General features: G+C 36.3%; 1 pseudogene; it reads left to right on the forward strand.

Moving 5' to 3' along the window:
- Positions 1-26005, forward strand: part of LOC121323035 — an 89728-nt pseudogene that overhangs the window by 42989 nt on the left and 20734 nt on the right.

Here is a 26005-nt window from a genome sequence, read left to right on the forward strand (position 1 = left end):
AGCTGTTCTAGGATTCAATTAATAATTAATCATTCACTTAATTCCCAGCACGGGAACTAATATGTGCATTCCCCTTGCTCACATACTATTACGTACTGTATTTGCACGTGAAGTGGTTGTGCAATCCCTGTGCCTAACTGCAACTATATAATTTAAATCACCCGTACTACGTAGCCCCATTATATCCCGTGCACCGATATAATACATGATATACACCAACATTAACACACCACACGCAACATAAAGCACAAAATACACACAGGGCCGGGGTACCCTGCCACACTCTAGTATTGTGTTTTACTGCCACGTCTCTATTGAAGGAAACACAAGTTCACAGTGACTATGTGTTTTTTTTTTCCCCTCCTCTAAATTAATGTACAGTAGAAAGATGCAGTTTCCTTTAAATATTTCATCTTATAAAGGAGGACAACTAGCAAGTCTTCCAGGCAGGCACTCATCGGTGTTGAGTGTCTTTCTTTCACAAAGAAGGATTTCATTGTTTGTCTCAGTATGGTCCATCTGCCAGAAGCACATAAAAGCCTTGCAGCTCTCCTGCCAGGGAGTTCTGTGGTAAAAAGGCCCACAGCTGGGCAAAGTAACAATTGCATTTTTAAATGTTTTGCAGATGTTGGGTTTTAGTGTTATATTAGTCTTGAATATTACTTTATGTTTTATTTGAGTTGTTTACATATACAAATACAATACATACTTGACTAACTTCAGTGCCTTGTGTATCACCTAGTGACCTTAATAAATATGTTATCTAATGCACAAATGTACATGCTTTCTTCAAAGATTTAATAAACACCAGTAGTTGATTTTGTTTTTAATATATTAATAAACAAAAAAGAGAAAATATTAAACCAGCATTCTGTTACTGCATTTTTCAAACAGTTTGTAACTACACCACCCACTCGATAGATAGCTGAGGTTGGGGTCCAGTATATATTTGCTATATGTCAAGGGCCGTGAATCGATATAGCGAAAGACCCATAGAAAAACAAACAGGCTGACAAATACTGTACATACACTTTGGCACGTTCACGTATGTGACTGAAAAGTAGGCTTAAAATGTGGCGAACTGCTTTTTTTTTGTTTGCTTGTTTTTTCTTCCATTCAGAGCCTGCACTCAGAATGTTAGAGCTACCGGATGTACAGTAAAATCCTTTTGTAGGAGATGTTTCTTATTAATATTTATTTTTCAATGCAGCACAGTAGCAATTCTATGGTATATATTAAAAAAAAAAAAAAAAAATATTGGCTATTTTGACTTACTGTTATGGTGTGTAACGGGGTGATGGTCCGAACTTGCCCCCCACCCACAATTACATTATTCTGAAGAACACAGAGTGACTTAGAACGTGAGAAACAGCAACTTGCTAGTGTTGACAGGTATAAATATTTACTTCCATAATGGATACCTTACTCAGATTGCAAATGACTATCAGGTTGTACACAATGACTGACATTCAAGACAAGCTCACGAATGACCACTGCTGAGTACTGCTCCCTCCTAAGAAAAGACACAGCATTAAATAATGTTAAATATATTACATATGTTTCTCATTTACGTGTTTGTTTAACCTGCATGAACACAGTCTTTGTTTACAGACACGATCGTTAAACTGTTGTGTTGTTTATGTGTTATTATTGTTATTGTTATTGTTATTCTCTAGTCCCCAACCATTACCAGTAAAGACTCAACAGCAGCATTACCCCTTCTCTAGGAAGATTACTGAACATACGGTTAAAACAAAACCCATGTCCCACATGTAAATGACATTAAGAGAATCGCCCTAATCTAAATACAGCAATACGCTGTCAGATATCAAATACACTTTGCTCAACAACATGCACAATATATAATAAACCACTGCTCTAGCACCAGTAGAATAACATTAACAATAATAATCACAATAACAGGCATTGAAATGTTACAGTGAGGGTCTCACTGTCATGGTGGATCAACTGTCTTTGTGGATGAGAACAGTATTCTCTGTGTGCAAAAGCAAGACCCTAAAACAAATGATCGGCATTTTAATGTAAAGATGCATACTTCTGTAGCTGTGTATATCATTGCGTGCAAAATAAACAATGGTGGCTGAATATGCCAAGTCGCCAGCACCGTTACTGATCACTGTTGAGAGCCACAATCCTGCAGTTTTTATATTTATCGCTTAGTTACCAAGTAACAGGATTTATTTTTTAAATTGTGACAAATTAAGCATAATTAAGAATGCACAGCAGCTCGTATATTATGTGACAGAAACAACCTGAACCTGCTAGGTTTTAAAATAAATAAGTAAATAATATTCTTATAATTTAAAGTTGTATGATGTAGAAATAATTACCATTCAATATTGATCCACTGCCGTCTTGCCTAGCACAACATTCCACTTTCTATTTACAGTTCGTGCGTCTGGGAGTATGGGAGTGTCTACTGAACTAAAACAAAAGGCCCTGGTCCCGGATTGCAGGCCCTTGGCCACATCGAAACAGCGGCCTAAATCTGTGGCAAGTGTGAATGGGGTACGGCCTTGAAAATCGCTTCAGCAAGTGGATATTTAATTTGGTTAGTGTTATTGTGCAATGTGTATATATATATAATAACAGTACATATAATAATTCTTTGTTTTTAATTGTTTTCTGTATTTTTGTTTGTGGTGTGCAGTATGAAATAAAATGAACAGTAGTAATAAGTGAGATTGCCTATGTGTATTGCTGCTAACACATGTGCGGTTAGACTGTGAAAATGGGGGGCTGACTATAGCGAGGGGTAATATAACAATGGGTGGGTGTATGTCTCTTGGTGCGGAATCTGGATCACATAATTAATCAACACAACAGATCTTATCTGGGAGAAACAAACATGATGTCAATTTTATTCAAATGAATATTGAGATCTGGGCAGATAACCTCACATGGCGTTAGACGTGAAATGTAAAAATAGGAGATTTAGTTCTAACTCATCGATTTGAGTACAGATTTTTTAAGATTACAGTTGGTAAAATTCATGTTCAGCTAGATATTTAGTATATCTTATAAAAGCAAACGTTGCAAGGCTAGTTTGAATCGGAAATCAAGCAGAAAGCATAACTGGGTGTGTACTGAGGTAAATTAATGCACGCCTCATTGAGAGGCACGAGGTAGAGCTAATCTCAAAATGTCTTCTCTACAAGTGCAGCTGGGACACCAGAGTGTTACCATTAACCTGGCCCAGCAACACTGCCCCTAGTGGTTGTAAGAAGTACCAGATTTTTGTACAGTATCTGGTATTTCTTACTGATGTGCTTCTTACATCCATCTGGGCAGGTTGTACAGGGTTACAGGTTAATGGATCATTCTCATATACCAGCTGTACTTGAAGAGAAGACATGTGTGAGAGCAACAGAGGTGCTTTAAAACCTACAGATGTGATGCCTTAAACAGAATATACAAAGTAAAACAATACGATGACTACATTAGTTATGATAACTGATATTTCAGACCAGTACCAAGTTGTTTGTAAATTAATATGATTTAATAATAGCATGTGCTGTACACTTTTGAAATCAGGCAAATTTAAGTTTGATGCCAGCGGAGGGAACTATCACAGTACTGCAGTGTAAATTGTACAGCTTGTCCGATATCAGGTGCAGGAAATTCATGCATTAAATATATACTTAGGCTGTGGTGAAGACATCTTTTGGAGGTTTCTTTGCACAGTTAGAAACATACCTCATTACCTCATTTGCATGTCTAATTTTATTACAAGGTCTTGGCTGGAACCCAAGGTCACATTGCATTTTAAAATGAAAATGTGTGCAAGAGCCAGAATGTACTTCTGCTTTCTCAGGTCTGTGAAGAGGGGAGACATATCTAGGATGTTTAATAACACTCCTATTACTTGTGCAGTGAAATGTGTTTTTTTTGTACATTTATTTTTAAATTATATTTTATTGTGTATCTAAATGTTCTGAGTCATTATTCATCTGGGTGATTGCTCCAAAAGCCATCGTACTACCTCACAACTGAACTCTTTGTAGAAAAACCCAGGTGGACAGTTTGAACTTCATATCCATCACACTGTTGTGGAGTAGCCCAGACTACAGTACTGAGAATGTTATAAAAGTCACAGGGTGTGTTCTAATTCTATAAATTTAATTTAACACTTTGCCTACCCATACCTATATACCATTTCTAAAAATAAAAATAAATAAACTTTTCCATATAAAGAACAAGACCTGTGCATTTGTATTATTGGTGTAGAAATATATTAGAGTTAACATGCTTGCAACCTCCAGTAATTGTTTCAGGGTTAAAATAAACATTAAACTCACATTCTAGAGTGTGTGGACATGAGAAGTTATTTGGAATCTATTTTGTTTAGTTGTGTCAATCTATTCCAACAATGCTTTTTCAAGATATTAGCTTCCAGAGAATGCCTAAAGCTACGCATTGCCTATAACATGCCTAGGATTTGCTTGTGGAAGTGTGTTACATTTGCATGCTTAGGCCAACTGATTCAGTTCTTAATTTACGGGAATACGAAGGCCAGAGGACAATTCTGCCTTGTCTAACTTATACCAGTTTAAAGGACAGACAGATCTTATTCGAGTCCCAGTGATGATCAGGACTCCTGTCACTTGGAAGTAGCATCACTCAAGGTTGCTATGTAGAATTCACATATTGAATTAGGAACAGGGAATACATCTTCAACAATTCACAGCACCTTATACAGCTGTTATGATGCTATGAGTTTGCCCATATAGTCTGAGATACATTTTACACTAGGTGCCATATGTGAAAGACTGAACCATTCACTGAATCAAACATAGGGGTGTATTATTTTGAACAGGAAGGTAAGCATCAACCTGAAACGTTTTAAGCATTTAGCATGTAATTAAAATCCATGGAAACCCTGCATTTATTAAACTTACTTGAATATCTTAGTAAGATCACATTACCCTCTCGCACTGACCTCCAGCCTCCAAACGTACAAACTCAGCACACAGTTCTTAGCAGTCAGGGTCCATTTGTCTAATACCAGACTCCCATGTACTAGCTGCAGCCTGCTCTAGGCTGGGCTCTCAGGCCTACTGTCCCTACCCTGGTCTGTCTTTGTTTTATATATATATCAGTCCATGGTATTTAATCATCATTTACTACTTGTGGATATTTAGCATGTTTAATTAAGTCACCAGCAAATGTTACCTCAACATTGACTTTATTAAAGATTTGCAGTAAAGCATGTGGGGCAATAACGTTTGCAAATAGATCAATAAAGGTACTTATACAAAAAGCCAACATTAGCACATCAATAAAAATAATAACCTGGACCTTATTAGGATAGAGAATAATTATCCCTTAATATTTTAAGTTACTGTTGTTGAAGGACTTTGAAGTACGCTTTATTGGAGATTGTCAGGACTACCCATTGCCTTTAACTTTACCTACACTTTGCAAGAGTAGCAATTACTCTGAAATATGAAAAAACATTTTAGATCATCCTTGCCCCATTTGTATGTGTGTACGCATGTCCCAGGATACAACAGGTAAATCAACTTGCGCATACAGCCACTCATTAGATGGCACCCAGGCAACATTTAAAACTAAAATTATTAATCTCTTCACATGCTCTGTATACAGTACCAGCCATTTTAGTAGAGGCCTGCATCACTAAAAGTTCATTCCAGTATTCAAAATCAGGATGCTTCTGGAAATCTACAATTTTAGGCTTACTCCAGCATCCTCAGAAAAAAGAACCAAATAGATCATTTCAAGTCAGCAGTTACCAGAGATGTAGTTCAGGCCATTATATTTACTGAGAAGTAGCTTATGTTGTTCCTGTAAAAGCCTATTATACCATGGCTCTTTATATGATGGATCCCTCATGACAGTAATAGACGGTAACTGAACTGACAGCCCCTAGACTTGCTAAGTATTAGTACACAAAGACAGATTTCATCCCACAATGATCTTATTTGCTAGGTTGCAGAGTTTCAAGAGCAAATTAAATCTAAAAATAAGTGTGTCCTGATCCTGCATGCAGTGTGCCTACATCTGCTGTTGTGTGTATTTACAAAGGGCATTGCTAAATGTGCCCAATATGGTTCAAGTGGTTGCTTTTTTAGATGTTAGTTGTTTTAAGTGGTGGGGCAACAACAGAATTTGTAAACACTGAAATAAAACTGTTCTGTGAGACTGTTTTTGTTTATTGGTCTCAAGGTTGTACCAGGCAACTAAAATGTCATTCAAAGAGGGATATTTTAACAATCTTAACAGTGGCCAATCTTAATACCGCCACCCTTAAATGTATCTCATATTTCTGTATTTTTATTGTATGTTGTAATGAAGTGGATTATTAAATCGACCCAGGGAGAAAATCCCAGCTGTATTAATATAAAGACTGGAAGCATTAAGATCGACTCGAGGTATCTTTAGCACTCCTGTTTCTTCCTTCAAAAAAATATAGTTTTTAAAGACTGGAGTAAACACTTTGAGAGTTCTGCCTCCACTGCTTAGTATCAATCTGTGGGATGCAAACCTCCAAATATCATTTAGATCAAGATAATTAAAGAAAATGTGCTTTAATGGGGATAGGCGAGAGACTATTTGTTTCAAATTGAAATTGCTGCTTCATATTGAAAGAGATTCACAGTCTAGTTAACATTATCATTTGGGTCTCATGTAATCAATTTCCCCTTTAAGGACAGTGGAAAATGCTACCAGTGTCGGTTCAAGAGAGATGAGCTGTTCTGTCATTATGATTGTATTTTAGTGAGGACACCATGAAAACACGCACACACAAAATAAAATGTATATTACTAAGACATTAATTCATCATGACAAATGTTCTCAATAATATAGTCTCTTGAATAGCTAATAGGAGACTGGTGTGGATATTTTTACTGAATTGATAAAATAAGGAAGATTTCAATTAATCTACCAGACTTTGGATAATTAGAATAATTCAAATGAAGCATCTGACACATTTATGAGCCCAACTCTTAACCCTTAGCGGTCCATTTATTCAGTGCTTGTCAGGCGCGTCAGGTCCAATTTATTTTTACATGCGCTGTTTATTTTACACGCGCTGTTCAAAATATATTTTTTTTATTCAGAGTAAAACAGGTTTAAAAGGCCCTGCATAGCAAAAAGACATCAGTATTGTATCTCTAGCCAAGCCCCACCCCTTGTTCACTGTATTTTTCGCACACCTCTTCATAGTTGTGCATACTGATAAATCGTCTCCTGATCACTCGTTTTATCACCTAACTCCTCAATAATGCAATCCAAGTCATTATACATCTCAAAAAGCTCTGAAAATATCAGTGATATTCTTTGAGCACTGGGTGCGGAAGCAGCTATCTCCTTTGTTTGTGTCCGTGTTATCTCTGTGGTGCAGGGGCTATGTGTATTGCTCAGATACGCCCCCTTTTTGTTGGTTTCATTTGGCTCCTATCGGTCTCAGTCGGCCATTGAAAGGTTTTCTCGGCCTTTTCCAGAGAAAAAACGACTAGAGACCTGTGCTTGATGTCTTTTTGATGATGTCGGACAGTGTCTGACATAGGATGCAAAGGGTTAATGAGACTGTCATAAAAATGTGTTACATATTTTCCTTGCTTGTAATAAGGACCCAAAATGCAGTAGAACAAATGAAAAGGGACGCGCTGTTTACAACATATATAGTTAAATTAGGACCATAAAAAATCAAGCAGATGAATGTTTTGACGTGGTAAAGAAACAAAAAAGTTTTTTAACTATTGTCTTACTAACATGTTGATAAGTTTTGTTCATTTTTATTAAATGTAAAAATAAGTAAGAAAATAACTGAAATTGAGCTACAAATAAAACAAATTTAATTAATATCAATTTATTGCATTTTTTATTCATCAAAACCAACTTAAATAAGGCCCTATATATGTACACCAGGCCCTAAATGTACAAGACCCCAGCCATAGCTAGACTGCATATCGTGTTTTGATGGCCTCCAATAAGTATTTCACAGCAGCTAAGGAAAATGGCCTCCAATAAGTATTTCACAGCAGCTAAGGAAAATGTATCTCCCTCATGTTTGTGTTGTTAGCATTCTGGGTTTTATTTTTTTTACTTAACTTATAGACCTTCCTGGAGATTATGAACAAATCCTGTGTCAAGTTGAAAAAGCACCTGCTGTGCTTCCGATATGATTAATATACCTACTTGGAACCAACCTAATTTAGAAATCAATTTGAATTTCTAATGGAAAAGGACCTTGCCAGAAGAAATAAATAGTGGCTTGGCAGCTTAATAAGGCTCCCCATTCTTGTTTTTATATATATTTTTTCCACTCAGTTTTTTCAAGCAGGTCAAATAAAGGACCCTGCATTTTACTAAACTATGTGCTGATGAGGCTTCTGTTGATCTATCAGATTACGCGAGGATTCAAGTTAGAGATGACACCTCTGCAGAATTTAGGATCTAAGGGATTTCTGTCAAAACGAACAAGAGGTTCTCAAATAGTACAACGGGTATACTTGTTGTCCAGAGGCAAATTGAAACGTCTTCTGACAGTAAAGTATTCACAAAGAAGAAAGAAGAAAAAGTTACAGCAGAGCCTTGTTCAGGTCCTTGTTGTAACTTAATAAACAAGTGGCATATAACATGTTGCCTCTCTCCTTACTGGATAACTGTAAAGAATCTGTCTCACACAACTTCCAGCTGGTACCTGTGTGAGATGATCCATGTAAATATAAGAAAAATAGCATGCGTGGTTTTGGTTATTACATGACATACTTCCATGTTTTGGCTAAGTGGGGAATGACAGAACAGTTCTCGGGATAGTGTTCTGATTAAGCACGTACAGAAAATGACCAGGGCTTGAATAGATGCAGGAGGAAGCCCAACACTCAGATGAACACATTTCACATTTCAGTGACCCCCAGGAACAAAACAAAAATCATTCATTGTGCTGGGCGACTTCCGTTTCTTTAATGACTTCAATGAGATAGTTATTGCTTTGAGGGTATATTTTATGAAATAAATATGTATACATGATCAGGAGAAAGAAAGGTTCTTTTAAAAGACTAGTTTACGGTGCAAACAAGCATGGTGTAGTATTGAATCTTTCAGGTCTGTTCAGATAAGTTACCAAAAAAGGTTTTCTGCCTAGTTTACGGATCACAACCCCTTCTATGGATTACACGGGACCATATTTTTATAGTTTTATTTTTCGTAAAGGTGTGTGGCACATCTGCTGCAGTCTTGTTTATTCATGCTGTAAACCCTTTGAAATGTGTTAGAATGCTTCCCACTCATTAAAAAAAACCCTGCCACCCATGGATTAAGACTTTGATGTCACCAATCCTGCTTCAAAGACTTATTTCAGTGTTATTAATCACAGTTTAGCCTCAGAAGATATAGCCAGAGAAAACATTTGGACCTCTTGCGCTATACTTGCTAAAACTTTGAAATATTCAGCATATCTTGCACATGCTTAGTTCGTATCACTTCTTTTACCCAAAGACAATGCACACTAAATTACGAACTCAGTCACAGAAACTTCTTTAGCACAACTGCACACTGTATATACAAAGTAGATTTTCTGTCTTTTTATTTTTCTTTTACACCAAATCTATGGTAAAGCCAGTTTACACAGTGATGCTGATGAATGTGTACTGTATGTTTTGGACAGGTAATTTGGCTACATCACGAGTAAGAGTAACCACAGCATCTCGATTGCGACCTCCGCAGCCCAGTCCAGGACGCTACAAGGTTGGTATATGTAGGAGGTTTGTATTTTTAGGGTGTGTCATCAGTGTCATTAATGTTTCTGCATTTTTTTTTTTCAACCAGTGATTGGACTTCACAGAACCAATTATGATCATATTTTCTCCGATTGGAACATTGTAGTATCTTTATAAAAATATATATACAGTAATGTATATTTTATAACTTATATGATAACAGATTATTATTATTATTATTATTATTATTATTATTATTATTATAAGACACCCTTATCCAGGGTGACTTACAGTTGTTACAAAGCATCACAATACAAAATATCACATTACAGATAAGAACAGTTATAAAGTACAATAAAATCAAGTAAGAGCAAGTTGAAATGAGAGAGAATAAAAAAAACACAGTAAATTACGTTTGAGAGCGATTACGACCAGGGGTCAGCACCCTTTTGAGTGTGACGGACATTTTTAAAAAAATAAATAAATAAAACCGTCTTGGCCACAGACAAACAAAGCGGCCGTTCTGTACAATTCCGTGCGTGTGTATTTTAGACGTATTCACTGCTATGGACACTGAAAACTCTTGCCACGGATTTGTGTGTCCATGTATGGAGAAGATGCCGACCCCTTATTACTACGAAGAGCTGTTAAACTTAAAAATATTTGGTTATAAAAGCACATTCCATTAAGCGCAAGTAGCAAGTACAATAAATGGATAAGAATGATTTCAAATAAGAGCAATTACAAAAAAACATGGATATGGTTATCAAAATCAAGTAAAAGATACACAAAATATTATTATGATTGAGAGCAGTAGTATGATACAGCAAAGTGAGGTTTATAGATGCTGTCTGAACAGATGTGTCTTGAGGAAGCGCCGGAAGGTGCTCAGGCACTGAGCAGTCTTGATATCCGTGCATAGGTCTTTCCATCACTGAGGGGCAAGGGTGGAGAAGGAGCGGGCTCTGAAGGCAGGGAAGCAGAGGGAGGTACAGCTAATCTGCTGGTGGCAGAGGAGTGGAGCGGGTGAGAGGGGGTGTAGGGAGAAATAATAGTCTGGAGGTAGGAGGGGGCAGAAAGGTCGGGTAGAAGAGTTTTGAATTGGATGCGAGCAGTGATAGGGAACCAGTGGAGAGAGCGGAGCAGTGGAGTAGCATGGGAGAAATGAGGAAGGGAAATCCTGGTATCGATGAGATACATCTGTCTGAAATCTTTTGCCATCAGATAGTGTCAAATGAAATGATGCCACAGTATGTATACTGTTTACTTTTGCTCGTTTAACTTATGCTATAAAAATATACAATTGTGTGGTGTAATACTAGCGGGTTTACACGCCGCTCAAGCAGCTCAGACCTCTTGTAATGTGGCTATCAACTTGTATATACTGAACAGAATTCCCCTCTTGAAAAAGGAAGTTTTGGGAATGGGAATGGTTTAGCACACAAGGAGATTTATCAGTTCATGAATGACCTACGTTTTGTGAAATCAGCACTGTCCTAATAACTTCTGCATGATGGCATTTTGTATCATTGCTTTTGACACCACATATCAACACACACTGCTGCCCCACTCGCAAAGCAGATTTATTTTTTCATGTGACGTGAAGTATCTGCACTGTTGAGATGCTTTATGTGGGTTTTTTTATTTTATTTTTTTTCAAGTTTAAATGGATTTGTTCTGTGGCCAAACTGAAACATCACTTGTCAGGTAACAAAATAAACACAAACTCCAAGTACGAGAATATGATTTCCTGGCCATCAAGTCCAAGTCTTGTTATATTCATTATGCCTCATGAATCGTTGATCTTCTGTGTGTGTGTGTGTGTGTGTGTGTGTGTGTTTTACTTGATTTTCCTTGGCTGACAGCTCTTTTTGATTAGTTACTGTTTTTTTTCCGCATGTATTTTGGTGTCTTCATTCACCAAAATACCTCTTAAAGGTGAGATATAACAACACCACATAATTGAAATAACAAATACAGCTAACAATTACCATTCGCTATCACCTTGCTAATAATGCGACATGCACGCCATTTCATTTATCTGCTGATTTTAGTTTTTCAGTAGATTGATAATCCTGTTCATTCTTCTGCTTGCTTAACTACAAAATATTTTCTTTGGAAACCTGTTAGAACACGTCACCCCCTGTCTGCCTTTACTCAATGGCTTACATTGAAAATGTCATCTAACACTGTGCCTGTATGCCCTGAGACAACTCACACTCACCTTACAGTATTTCTGTCCCCACCCTGCCCCCTTCTAATCCATTCAGATGAAACTATAGAATCTTAGAGTTGTCAAGCTTTCAAGTTTAAAACAGGGGTGTCTTCTTGGATTTGGGATTGTCTTCTAGCTGGTGAAAGACTGGCAGTCAAATTGGGGACATTGCTTTAGTAATACATTTCTCCCTGGTGTCTAAATATCTTTAGTGTTTACAGCACATAAGCAGTATTTCACACTGAACTACCTCTGGAGAGCCTTTTCTTTTTAATTATGTTTAAAAGAAAAGCAATTTAGTTTTTGTAAAAATTAAAAAATAAATAATTGAACATCATTGACATTCAAAGATATTGAAACATTGATAATAAACCATATTGATATATATATATATATATATATATAGATATATATATCATATATATATCTATATATATATATATATAATGAAACGTTCAAAAAACGTTTATCTGCCGGCTAGTGTTTTCTCACACTCACATTTAAATAGCTTATAACCACTCATTGGGTTTATTTATATGAATATTGAAACCCTTAACCATGTGAAGCGAGTGAGGTGACCCAGTAACAAACAAATCATTTAAAAAGAACAGATGTGGACACACACTCATTAGAAACGATCATGGAAGCAATGCTGCTTTTTTCCCATTTGAAGAGCATTCTTAGACAATATTAAATCTCTCAGCCTCTACTGCCTCAAGCCATCGTTTATCCCAGGTGGTCGATAAACACTGCAGTTATTATTCTTTTTTTTATACTTCACAAAATCTCCCCCTGCCCCAAATGATAAGTTAAATATAATATTAAGATATGCACTTTGCTATGTAGACTCTCTCTAAAATATTTCTTGCTTCATTAAATTTGATGAAGTCATGAGCTGGGAAAATCATTAGAATGCTAATATTGTATCATCTTTAAAACTATGTATTGAGGCAAGTCTGAAGTTTAAAATGGCAAAACCCAGTTATGGCCTATTTTGCTACTTTTTAAGAGCTTTGGAGCTTTCAAGATATACAGTAGCTATGTGGTGACATAAAATAGCTCAATAAAAATGTGCCAGCTGAGCTTTTGGGGATGAAACGAACATTGTAAGTGAGCACCAACGCAGCGAACTGTACATCGGAGACAATTAGACAGGGGTTTTCCCACTTCATTATTATTTTTATATCAATTGTCAGGTGACAATAAGCAGTCCCTTATGGAAAAAAACATATATTTTTAATATATGGTGGAAAAGTATGATCCTTAGATTTTTCATATATAGAAAATTGCCCCTTTTTTATATATTTAAAATATATTTTAGTCTATAATCCATATATTTATTTTATATATTCAAAATACTGTATATGGTGCACCATATATTTTCATTAGTCTGTAATCCATATAAAATAAATACATGGATTACAGACTAGAATATATTATAAATATATCCCATATATTTTAAATATATAAAAAAGGCCATTTTCTACATATGAAAAATATAAGGAGCATACTTTTCTATCATATATTAAAAATATATGTTTGTTCTATAAGGGATTCATAGAAAATAAAGATCACCTCCTTGAATAATACCCATGCTTTTTTATGAAAAAGTGTTAGAACAGGAATCTTCTATATTAGACACAGAATGTCTTAAAATGCCAATTTCCCATAAAATCAGTGTTAAAGGCAGATTGCCTAGCCAAGTTTGAAGTGCAACCTTACACATTTTTGGAGATTGCAGGTTGAAATCCAGGCTATGTCACAGCCGACTGTGACTGGGGGTTCCAAGGGGGCGGCGCACAATTGGTCGAGTGCTGCCAGAGGTAAGGAGGGCTTAGGTCGGCAGGGGAACCAGCAACCCCTGTGGCTGATAGGGCGCCTGTGGTTCTGCAGTGGAGCCTCCAGATCTGTGTTGTCCTCCAGCACTAAAGGTCTGGTGGCCTTGCTGTGGATCCACAGTGCGAGAAAGGTCAGATTGGCAGGAGCATGTTTCGGAGGACGTGCGTTTCAGCCGCTGTTTCCCGAGTTGACGAGGGGGTTGCGAGCGGTGAGCCAGGAATACAGATAATAACTGGGCAAATTGGGAAGAAAAAACAATTTGATTTTTAATTGGGTAAAAAAAAAAAAAAAAAGAAAAGCATCAAGTGATCATTTTCTATGGATGGTATATTATCAACTATCAATTAACACAAACATTTTCCAGTAGCAAAAAAAAAAAAAACAGTAGCAAAAGCTGAAGCAGCCCGCCCTTTCTGTCATGTTTTCTTCACAGTACACAGCCTCCAACCTCATGGCAGCTGAGCGGTGACACTGTTTTGACGCCTGGACTTCGATGAATTTGTATTAAGCAGTTTAACAAACACACTGAGGCAACAATGTGTGGTACTTGGGCATGTTTATACATGCAAGTAACTGGTGATTCATATTTTTAGGTGGACACTATGGATGTCATGCGTCATCCTGAGGAAACCACTAACATGCGGAGACAGACCGTTGCCTCCTATTTCAGGGTATTTATTTATTTATTTATTTGTGAATTAACATAAAATCAACTTTATACTGGTATGTATATATGAATGTAGCTGTGTGCTATTGTTTTGGTTGCATCAAGTAATATATGTAACTGTCAATTCCTTGTGTATATTAGGCGATCTGTTTGGAAACTATTTCCACCATTTACAGTATATGTAATTTAGGGGATGATTTGAAGACTGTAAACGTTGCTGAAATAAACCATCCCTGAATTGTATTGCAGTGTTTTACAGCATTGCAGAATTGTTCTGGATTACAGTGGCCACCTAGTTTGGGTGTAATCCCACAATAACCACAAGCAGATGTTAATTGACAGTCTAGGGGGATTCCTTTGTTTTGTAAAATGATATAATAAGACCCAGCAGTGTTTGATTCTATAAATAATGTGGTTACTTTTGCTTGGAAAAGTTTAAGATACGAAAGGCTGACTTGAATGACTGCATCCACGGTTTACAGAGAAAAAAAATCAAGCCCTGTTCTACTAACGCATTCTTGAAAAGGAACTGTGAGTCATTCCTGGTAAAATAAAGAATAGAAGCACTTCCTGATGACATGCGATTAACCGTGGCGTGAAATACTGTATACCCACAAACTGATGTTCCTTTAACACTGGTTTACTAATACTGGTGCTGTTATCCAAAAATGCTTTGAGTTCCCAGCAAACGGCAGGTGTTCCTGTAGAAAGAGGTTAGAGTGGCTGTAACTGTCATTACAAATTGCGTGGCTTGATGTTGGGAATTGTGAAGTTGGCATTATTGCAATAATTGAAAAAAAGGCTGAAAAGTATTATTGACGGTTCCTTACAGCTTTGCAGAAGAGGAGCAGTATTCTGCATTCCACAGTATTTTTGCAGGATTGCAATGCTTTTCCCATGGTTATACTATTCCTTTACCATAGTTTACCATGTTTTACCATGTTTATTAATATGCTTTACCGTACCTTGCTATTTTTTACAAAGCTTGCCTATGCTTTATCAAACAGTCAATCAATCAATCTTTATTTTATATAATGTCTTTCATAGTGGACCACCATCACAAAGCACTTTACAAGATGCAGTAACAAGAACAAAATCTGTAATACATTAAATATATTGGAAAGTGCATAATACATGATAGCAGCATAATACATGAAATTGTATATTATATACAATGGAAAGTGCATAATACATGAAATAGTACATTTTAATACAGTGGAAAGTGCAGAATACATGATAGTAACATAATATGTGAAATAGTAGCAGGAACACAGCAGCTAATAGAAGATATCAGGCTTAAAGAGCATGGAAAGCAAGAGAGAACAGGTGGGTCTTGAGAGTTGAGTTACTATGTTTTCACTATGCTTTATTACACTTTGCTATTCTTTTATTGTGCTAAACCTTTATAAGGCTGTAGCTGCCCTGGAACGCACCATTATTTGAATTCCAGCATTTTAAATGAATAACATCAACAGAAGTCTTCAAACATGCACTGAATATTTCACACAGTACATTAATGAGGAACTGATTTGAGGAAATGTAACATTTTCTTTCACATGGCACCACAAATATGAGACAAAGATACATTTACTATAGAAAACATTTCAACGGGAAGCAGAAGAACCTTTGAAACATGTTTCTCTTCTCTTACAGTATTCCCTCATGGATCTCCTGTCTAAGGTGGTGGTTGGACAGCTTCACTTTGTTCGCTGTATAAAACCCAACGATGATCGACAGGCGTTGACATTTTCCAGGGAAGGAGTGCTGGTGCAGCTGCGTTACACCGGCATATTGGAAACAGTGAGAATCTGGAGACAAGGGTATTCCCATCGCATCCCGTTTCAAGAATTTGTTAAAAGGTAATGCTGTGTGTTACAAGGTACTATTGTGTTAGAATGAGAAACACAGCTGATTTACTCTGAAATACCTCTGGAGAGCTTGACAAACCACTTGCATGTTTTGTGTGACAATCTACAATATTTCTTTCTGAAAAGTCGGTTTGAAGAAAAAAAATTAAATAAACAGACTACTAATTGGAAATCATATGTACAGACATCCAAGGCTGAATGCCATTGTGAGAAATGCAAAGCGTTCTGGGAGCAGGAAAAGCATGACATGATTTTATTGGAAAGAGAAAATACATTTGAAGTGTGAACTTTTATTTCATTTTATTAAACTTCGGGACTAGTTTGCCTGTCTGGGTTTTTGCCAGTTGTATGAAATATAAATAGCAGCAAATAAAATGATGAACCCGTCTGCCAAATAAAAAGCCAAAGGCAGTCAACAGGAAGTCACTTTGGATAAGATCATCTCCAAAATTGCATCAGCAGGCCTTTGCAGAACGAGTAATTTCGCAAGGAAATTTGAAGTTCAGTTTTAAGAACATAAGAAAATTTACAAATGAGGAGGCCATTCGGCCCATCTTGTTCGTTTGGTTGTTAGTAGCTTATTGATCCCAGAATCTCATCAAGCAGCTTCTTGAACGATCCCTGGGTGTCAGCTTCAACAACATTACTGGGGAGTTGATTCCAGACCCTCATGATTCTCTGTGTAAAAAAGTGCCTCCTATTTTCTGTTCTGAATGCCCCTTTGTCTAATCTCCATTTGTGACCCCTGGTCCTTGTTTCTTTTTTCAGGTCGAAAAAGTCCCTTGGGTCGACATTGTCAATACCTTTTAGAATTTTGAATGCTTGAATTAGGTCGCCGCGTAGTTTTCTTTGTTCAAGACTGAACAGATTCAGTTCTTTTAGCCTGTCTGCATATGACATGCCTTTTAAACCCAGAATAATTCTGGTCGCTCTTCTTTGCACTCTTTGTAGAGCAGTAATATCTTTTTTATAGTGAGGTGACAAGAACTGCACACAATATTCAAGATGAGGTCTTACTAATGCATTGTACAGTTTTAACATTACTTCCCTTGATTTAAATTCAACACTTTTCACAATGTATCTAATGCATCTTGTTGGCCTTTTTTATAGCTTCCTCACATTGTCTAGATGAAGACATTTCTGAGTCAACAAAAACTCCTAGGTCTTTTTCATAGATTCGTTCTCCAATTTCAGTATCTCCCATATGATATTTACAATGCACATTTTTATTTCCTGCATGCAGTACCTTACACTTTTCTCTATTAAATGTCATTTGCCATGTGTCTGCCCAGTTCTGAATCTTGTCCAGATCATTTTGAATGACCTTTGCTTCTGCAACAGTGTTTGCCACTCCTCCTATTTTTGTGTCGTCAGCAAATTTAACAAGTTTGCTTACTATACCAGAATCTAAATCATTAATGTAGATTAGGAATAGCAGAGGATCTAATACTGATCCCTGTGGTACTCCACTGGTTACCACACTCCATTCTGAGGTTTCTCCTCTAATCAGCACTTTCTGTTTTCTACATGTTAACCACTCCCTAATCCATGTACATGTGTTTCCTTTAATCCCTGCTGCGTTCAGTTTGAGAATTAATCTTTTGTGCGGGATGTGGGTACTATTGTGGGCAGTTAATATATTCTTAAGAGCAATAAATTACAGGACCTCCAAGAACTGTAGGGGATAAAGAGATACCTTCGATAGTCAAGATCTCGGTGGGACCTCCAATAAGAGCTGTGGGTACTATTGTAATGTACAAACCCGTTTTTAATATCGCTCTCTGAAAACGATGGCAGATTTACATGTTACAACAAGCCAAAAATAGACCACATTCCAGGCTGTTCAAAGTTCATGAATCGTGTTTGTTCAACATGAGCAAATGATTTAATACCGGGAATCTCTTCTTAGAAAGATGGTATTTATTAAGCATGCAACTAAAATAAGTTTGAAAATCACACAAAACAGGTACACAATTAAATGTTACATAAAAGCATTACAATGAGAACTAAGGTTTAAAACAACAATTCACCAAAGAAATACTATTACATACTGACACAAGGGGTCACAATGCCTGAATAGATATTTTAAGAGTATTGTTACCTAGCCTGAAAAGTAGTCACTTTCAGCATTCCGTTGTCTTGTGTTTCTCCGAGTGTCAGGGCTCCCAACCTTGATAGATAAATACTTAGAGCTGAGGGCTCCAGGTGCAGTCTTTAGTTTCTTAGTCTTCTTAGGTCTGAGGCAGCTTCAAAGGTTTGGGGAGCTAGCAAAAGGTTTGAGGCAGCTAACAGGTCCAGGGGAGCTATCAAATGGTAGGGTGCAGCATAGCAGGTCCGGGGGAGCTAGCAAAAGGTTGGAGCAGCTATCAGAAGGTTTGGGGCAGTATCAAAAGTCTGGGGCAGCAAGGAGCTGGGCTAAAGCAGGGGTTTTATACTTTTCAAACAAAGAGATTATTTGAATTTCCCGCTGCATGCTCCGATTGGCTATTTGTAGCACATGGGCTTGCAATCTTGATTGATTGCTCATCGCCCTTCCTCTGTCTGATTATTATAATCTGGAAAGGGGAAACTTTCAAACATGCATAACTTTTGCTAAATAATTCAGATTTTATTCTGAATTCCCGTTATTTTTACCACAAGAAATTACATTTCTTTAGACACCAAACATGTCTGGTTGCGACTTTAGTTTGGCATTGCAAACAGTTTAATTCTCTTAGGGATTTATTACTTGGGTTATTCTATACTTTTTAGGCAATTTAAGAATAAAAATGCTTGCATCTTGTACTCAGTGGTATTAAATTATTATGTGAAATTTGTCTTAAATCTTTTAAGACATTTTTCTCTCTTTTTCAGACTCCTATGCTAAACCACCTCTCTCTCCCTAGACGGGTTAATTAAATCACGGAGACAGGTTTGATTAGCCATTTGTTTCGTGAGTGCCTGGTGCATTCAAGGTGTGAGGGTGATCGTTATCTCTAGGCAAAGCTAGACAAATTAGATTAAGGTTCATTCAATGTAGATTCCTGATAATATAACATCATAAGAACATAACATAGGAAAGTCCATGACAGTGTCTATAGAACCTACAGGGACTTTGTCAAAAGCTTTCTGGAAATCTAAATAAACCATGTCATGTGCTTTGCAATTATCCATTATTGGTGTCAAGCAAGTTAGTTGGACACGATCTCCCTTTCCTAGTTTTGGAGCAAGCACTATTGACCTTCCTAAACAACACAACGAATAGCCCAGAGATACAATAACAAGCATACACAAAGCATCAATCAGATACATTTCTCTTTTGGATTGCTCACTGAAACCTTTCTTTTCTCAGAACCTTTCTTGTATTGGTTAGTTTCCTGTTTCTGCCTCTGCTACTATTGCTCCTGTGCTGCTGAGTGACCGTTTAGATTTTCAAACTTTTCTTCTTAGAAAGGTTAATAGGACATTCATGACCCTATTGTACCAGACTTTTAACCCGTGTATGGTTTCACAGACCTAGATTATCACTAATCTTGGACATAGTAATATTATTTTATGTAAGGTTGTCCAAAACTATTGCTAACCAGGGTCTGTGACACCAGGCGTCCATGTTAAATTATGCCATGCTTTAATTTACAGAGCACTTGACATCTTTTACTTGAAAAATATTACATACATCATATCTAGGGCTTCTGATTTTCAGTTTTAACTGATAAATCCCGATAAAACACCCCGATACAAAAAAAGTGAAATCGGTGGATAGCCAATAAACACTGGAAAACACCAGAAAAACTGTGGAAATGGTTACTCAATTCACGTTGACGTTACTCTTTCCACATTTTAAAAAATAAAACCTACTACAAAAATAATAATAAATACATTTCCCAGTGCTGCTGGGCAATGTCCCGCCTTCCTGACTTGTATCTATCATTGATTCGTTCTGAATACTTTAAACCCGCCCCAAGTACTGAGTGACAGCACATTCGTACATTTCTATTGGAGACTCCGCTTGCGAGATTTAAAACGAGATTACAATCAGGAATGGAGGCTTGTTGGCGGGATTTAAAGCTGTATTACAGCTAAGATACGTAGGACTTAAAACAGAATTATGGTTAAATGTACAAAAATGCCTACACACAAAAACCAGAAGAATGTGTCTGTGACCACAGGGATTTAATTGTGGAAGACAGCAAAGGAAAGAAGGTACAACTTAAGTGTGCAAGTACTGTCGAGTTACTACTGTTTATATATTTTGTCAGAAAAAAAAAGCTCAAGCATTTTGGAAAGTAAACAAAAACACTCATTTCATACAGTATATAAAAAACCAAAGCTCCGAAAAAAACCCGATTTACATAAAACTCAAAAACAGCAAAAAAATAAGCACCGAATAATACAATTAATAAAACCCGAAAAACAGAAGCCCTTATCATATCACACAGAATTGAGATCTGATATCACTGTGATCCAGTCAGCATTGCTGCTTCCTTCTTAATGAAGTGGTGGCATTTATTCAATTTCTATACAGCCTGAGACACATGCAATAGTTAAACTGTTTTTAAATGTAGTGCGTTTTAAAATTATACACCCATTTCAAAGGCGCTTCTGATGCTGCCAAGATTCGCACTTTGTATTCATCATCAAAGGACCAACGGGTATCAACAGGAATTAATAGAAAAGACAGTAAATCTTTGGAATGTCAAAGATGTTCATAGCCTGTGCCGTTATTGTTTTTCTTCCCTTTGAGTTACTTAACAACAAAGGGGATGAACCAGCACTTTTTTAGCCTTGATGTTCTTAAACAAATATTCACGCCAGCCTGCTCTATACAGGTGTATTTTGTAAACTACTACAAGGAAGTGTAAGACAATTGAATGCTCTTAACAATGGTTTATAAACATTAGATGGAGCGAAAGAGAAGATAATATCTCGACTTGCATTACTCTTCACCTCCTCTGTTTACCAGCACTGCAGATGAAATCAGAGTATGTAGTCAATAGGAAGCAGCCTCACCAGTGAGGATTATGTGATGGGTGAAAATGTGGGAAGGGAACATGTGTAAAGCTTCAAACAGCATAGAATAACAATCTACTGTATCCTTTTGGCAGAAATTTAACTTTGCTAAATACGTGTAATAATTAAATGTTTGAACACCAGAGTGGCCATTAGGAATCATTATCAGACAGCAGGACACTGAGCAACCCTTTGCTTGGCATTGAGCACCACAGTTAAAACACGCATCAATTCACTTCAAGTTCATCTCACGCTTTGTTGTACTAGTACTTTTAATTCTTCTTAATTTTGTTTATTTAGATTTTCTTCATAAACATGAAAAAGTATGTGAAGGGTTTGTGTATGCACAAACTCCTAGAACAAGATCAGCAAAACCTGTTTCTACAAAGAAAAAGGCAGATTCTTCTAAGCAGAAGAAAGTAATGGATGAAAGAATTTATGTTGTTTTTTTCTTACAAAAATCGACACACAAATAATGTGTTTATGGATTTTTTTTTATTATTATTGTTGCAGCTTATCAATCTTTTATTAATTGCTGGCTGACAGAAATTATATTTTTTCAAGCTTTTCTGAAGTATAATATGCATTTAAGAAACAAAACTGAGCCCCTTTGATTTTACTTGTTTATTATGATCTTTGAGCACTCTGAGATCTCATTCCATTCCCATGATTATATATATATATATATATATATATATATATATATATATATATATATATATATATATATATATATATATAGAGAGAGAGAGAGAGAGAGAGAGAGAGAGAGAGAGAGAGAGAGAGAGAGAGAGAGAGAGAGAGAGAGAGAGAGAGAGAGAGAGAGAGAGAGAGAGAGAGAGAGAGAGAGAGAGAGAGAGAGAGAGAGAGAGAGAGAACTGCAGTGTAAAAAAATAGAAAAAAATGTGTTTTTTGATGTACACAAAAGGTTTAAATTATTCAAAAATAAGTTAATTCAGGACATTTTGGACAAAAACCCTTCAGCTGTGTAGAATGAAAAGTAAACACAGTGCAGTATACCTGTTATTTTTCAGGAATTAGTAGATTTTTGAATAATTTGGCGTTAATGGAGGCGTTATCCTAATATCTGTTTTTAACAAGTAACAAATAACCAAAAATATGTTAACTGTGTGCCATTATTTAATGCTTGTACTTTTTAAAATGAGCTATAAGGCTCTACCACTGTTTAAAACATCTTAATGCTGCCAGACTACACACAGACAGAACTTCACAAGAGACGTCATGCTCTTTGAAGGAGGGAAATTCCGTGATCAAGTTGTTGTTGACTTTTCTTCACTTTGAAGATATCCCGGTTTAAGCTGTTTGGGTTTGTCTGGTGCACTCCGTGCAACATGACTAAGGGTCAGGTACCGTAGTCTGCTGTAAGGTTTCTATTACATATTTCTATTAGGTAGCAGTTCACAAAATGATTAAATAAAGGATTTTTGAAGCATCTTTCTCAGAAGTACCTGTATACATTTAGATAAAAGGCAATCTGGAGATTTAAAAAACAAAACGAATGTCAGTGTGTCATCAAAGCAAGCTTTTCATGCTAGCTGTTCCAACTTCTTTTTAATGTGTTATCCTGCAGGAAGAGTTTGAATAAAAACAATAGTGTAGATAGCAAACAGTAGTGCCTGCTTCATTGGGTCTTGCTGCTTTACTGATAAGTATTTTAAGAACTGAAATTACACCGGCTTAACTGAGAAATACTTTACTTTTGGCAGTAAAAAAAAAAAAGTTGTAAAAAAGAAATCTAACCAAAGATATAATGGGTCTGTGTGTCATTAGGGGCTCTATCTTAGTCTGTTTTACATGCTAGCCATTATAATGAACATTGATATTGCAGAATCTTTGGCTGGCTCATATGAATCAGCTCCCTAATGAATTACGCTGTACATTGCTGAGAATTAATTTGATCAGTGAAGTTGAATCCCCTGTCATCTAATATCCCTCAAGTTTTCAAGATCAGAAGAAAACTGGTTGAATGATATGTGCTCAGTCAAGTACTACTGCACCCAATTATTTCCATTGGTTTTTGAAGGGTCTGTGGTTTTAATTTTCTGTAGGTAATAAGACAGGCTTTTGGTTCCTGCATAAGTAATTTAAAGATGTATAAATCACATTACTGTCCATTGTACGTAATGTCTTCACTCGTTTTGCATTTTTAGTTTTTGAGACAAGCGTAAATCTACGGTTCACTGTTCACCCCCCTGTCCAATAGTATTACAATAAAGTGTTACGCCTCAATAAATGAAATAAGAAAAAGGGTTGGAATTAGACTGTCCATGCATAAAGTAGAGGCACCCACATATATGCAAGATTGTATCACTTTACATAGTTTTTCATATAACTAGGGACTATATGTAGTTTTACATAGCTTTACATGTACAGTGAGAATTGGTCATTTTAAAGGAACTTGGGAAGTACATTCTTTAGCACATTGAATATCAGAATCAGGCCATCTAATGAGATGCTTATCAACGTATCCAACTGCTTGATTCTTTCTTTAAGCTGATTAGGTATTTGGGATAAAAATGAATGGCAGAATGATGGTGGCCTGCTTTTTAATTTTTTAAACTTGTTTTGTTTCTATTCGGAAAACCTTTATTACATTAAATGCACGCTCTGCAGTAAACCCACTGCAGCTTTGTTCTTCCTGTCTGTTAGGTATTACTACCTTGCCTTTAGGGCACACCAGATGCCTTCAGCAACCAAGGAAAACTGCGCTGCCATTCTGGAAAAAGCAAGACAAGACAAATGGGTGCTTGGAACAACAAAGGTAAAAGCAATTTGGAGGCATTGTTCAGTGATGACATCTCGGGATTTGTTCAAATCTCCTGTCCACTTGAAAAGAAATGTTTTGTAACCGATACTTTTCAACGTCAGTAAATACGTTATCGCATAACCGTACAAGCTGGTGTTAAAATCAGTGTTTGTTAAGATTTCCAAATTGTTGATACTTTTTAAACGCTTGCATGCCAGGGTACTCTCTACCCCTGTGTGTATTGTATTGTTTTATTATTATTATTTGAATGAATTGTTTATGTATGTAAAAACACGTTATTTTATTTAATTGTTTTGCAGCATGGATGGGGTTAAACTTCCCCATCCATGCTAAAGTCGTGCAGAATGTGACCGTCTCCAGATGGATTAATTTATTACTAACCTGCAGCTTTGGCTGATCGAGGTTGAGATTGTTCAGCCCCATCCATGCTGCAAAACAATTAACCATAAAACCACATGTTTTTTACACACATAAACAAAAATTTGAAATAATAATACTAATATAATACAATACACACAGGGCCGGAGAGTACCCTATCACACTATGGTATTTCAGTAGTATAACTAGCATTGTGTTTGTTGTGTATGCTCTTGTCAATACTTGAATTCTTAGAGCAGCAGAATGGCTAATCCCTATATGCCGTTGCATTCAGAACAGTAATTTATAGTAAGAGGCCCGGGTTTGTTTTTATAATGTTTATAATGAGATGAGCCTTTTAATTCTTTTCATTTTTATCTTTCAATCTGTTTTCTAAATGTTATAGGCTCCATTAATCTATGAATGTAATCAATAACATCTGTTTCTTTTATTTTTCATTCTTTTCCGCAGTCTTTTTCATGTATCTGAACAAATGATAATTACCAGTATCTGGAAATGGTTTAGTTGGGGTTTGACAGTCGAACTGTCTTAATCTCATGGGTAAAATTCAAGAAAAAAAACTTGTGTTGTAGTATATTACTGAGGCAATAGAAGTCGAAAGCAAAGGACTAGAATAGTAAAAACAACAATACAACTGATATAAGCTGTTTACTCTGGTCTTCAATTAACTACTATTTTATTACATTTTTAATGCTACAAAAGTGAGAAACAAATAACTAGAGTTCTTAATTGGCCTTCCCTTAATTATATTACTAATTTGATTGCTTCTGGTTCTTTAAAACGAACAAGAGTTTTCTCCCATTAAAAAAAAAACAAAAACAACAAAAAAACAGATGTTAATTGAAGACTGTATTAAACAAAAATATGTTAACTGATTTTAACCTATATTTACTTGATCTAATATAATGGAGTTTAATACAAAACGGTAACATTTGTTTATAGATTTTATTTCAAATAAGATGATATTAAATGGACATGAATGTATAGCCGGTAACATAGGGTTTAAAGCACTCTCTCTGTTTTTAAAAACCAAATGCTTACCTTTTGCATTAGGTCTTTCTAAAGTACTACCATGTTGAACAGCTGAATTTATTGCTCAGAGAAGTCATCGGCAGGGTTGTTGTGATGCAGGCGTACACAAAAGGTTGGCTTGGGGCTAGAAGATAGAGAGTGAAAGAGAAAAGAACACATGTGCCGTCATCATTCGGTCAGGTACAAGGCAGACTGCTACGAGCTTTTGGTTAAAGCAAAGTTGTTATTTTGAATGTAATGATAATAAATGATCTTTTCTCTAGCATGCAAATTTTTTTTACCTTCAAGCAGAGCCTTCCGATTTGTTGTAGGAATACTGTCCCATGGTTTTTGTAATAAATACGCTTTTGCTTTATAGCATCACTTATTTAATTGAACTACTGTTCATATCACTTACAAGTGCATCTAAAGCCTTTTGTTTACCCTATAGTCTGGAGAGGATTTGTTGCTCGTCAAATTCTCAAGTAGCTGAAGAGAGAAAGAGAAGAGGCTGCCATTCGCATACAAGCAGGTAATCAAACA

The sequence above is a fragment of the Polyodon spathula genome, chromosome 11, assembly GCF_017654505.1.
Source record: "Polyodon spathula isolate WHYD16114869_AA chromosome 11, ASM1765450v1, whole genome shotgun sequence".
Classification (NCBI taxonomy): domain Eukaryota; kingdom Metazoa; phylum Chordata; class Actinopteri; order Acipenseriformes; family Polyodontidae; genus Polyodon; species Polyodon spathula.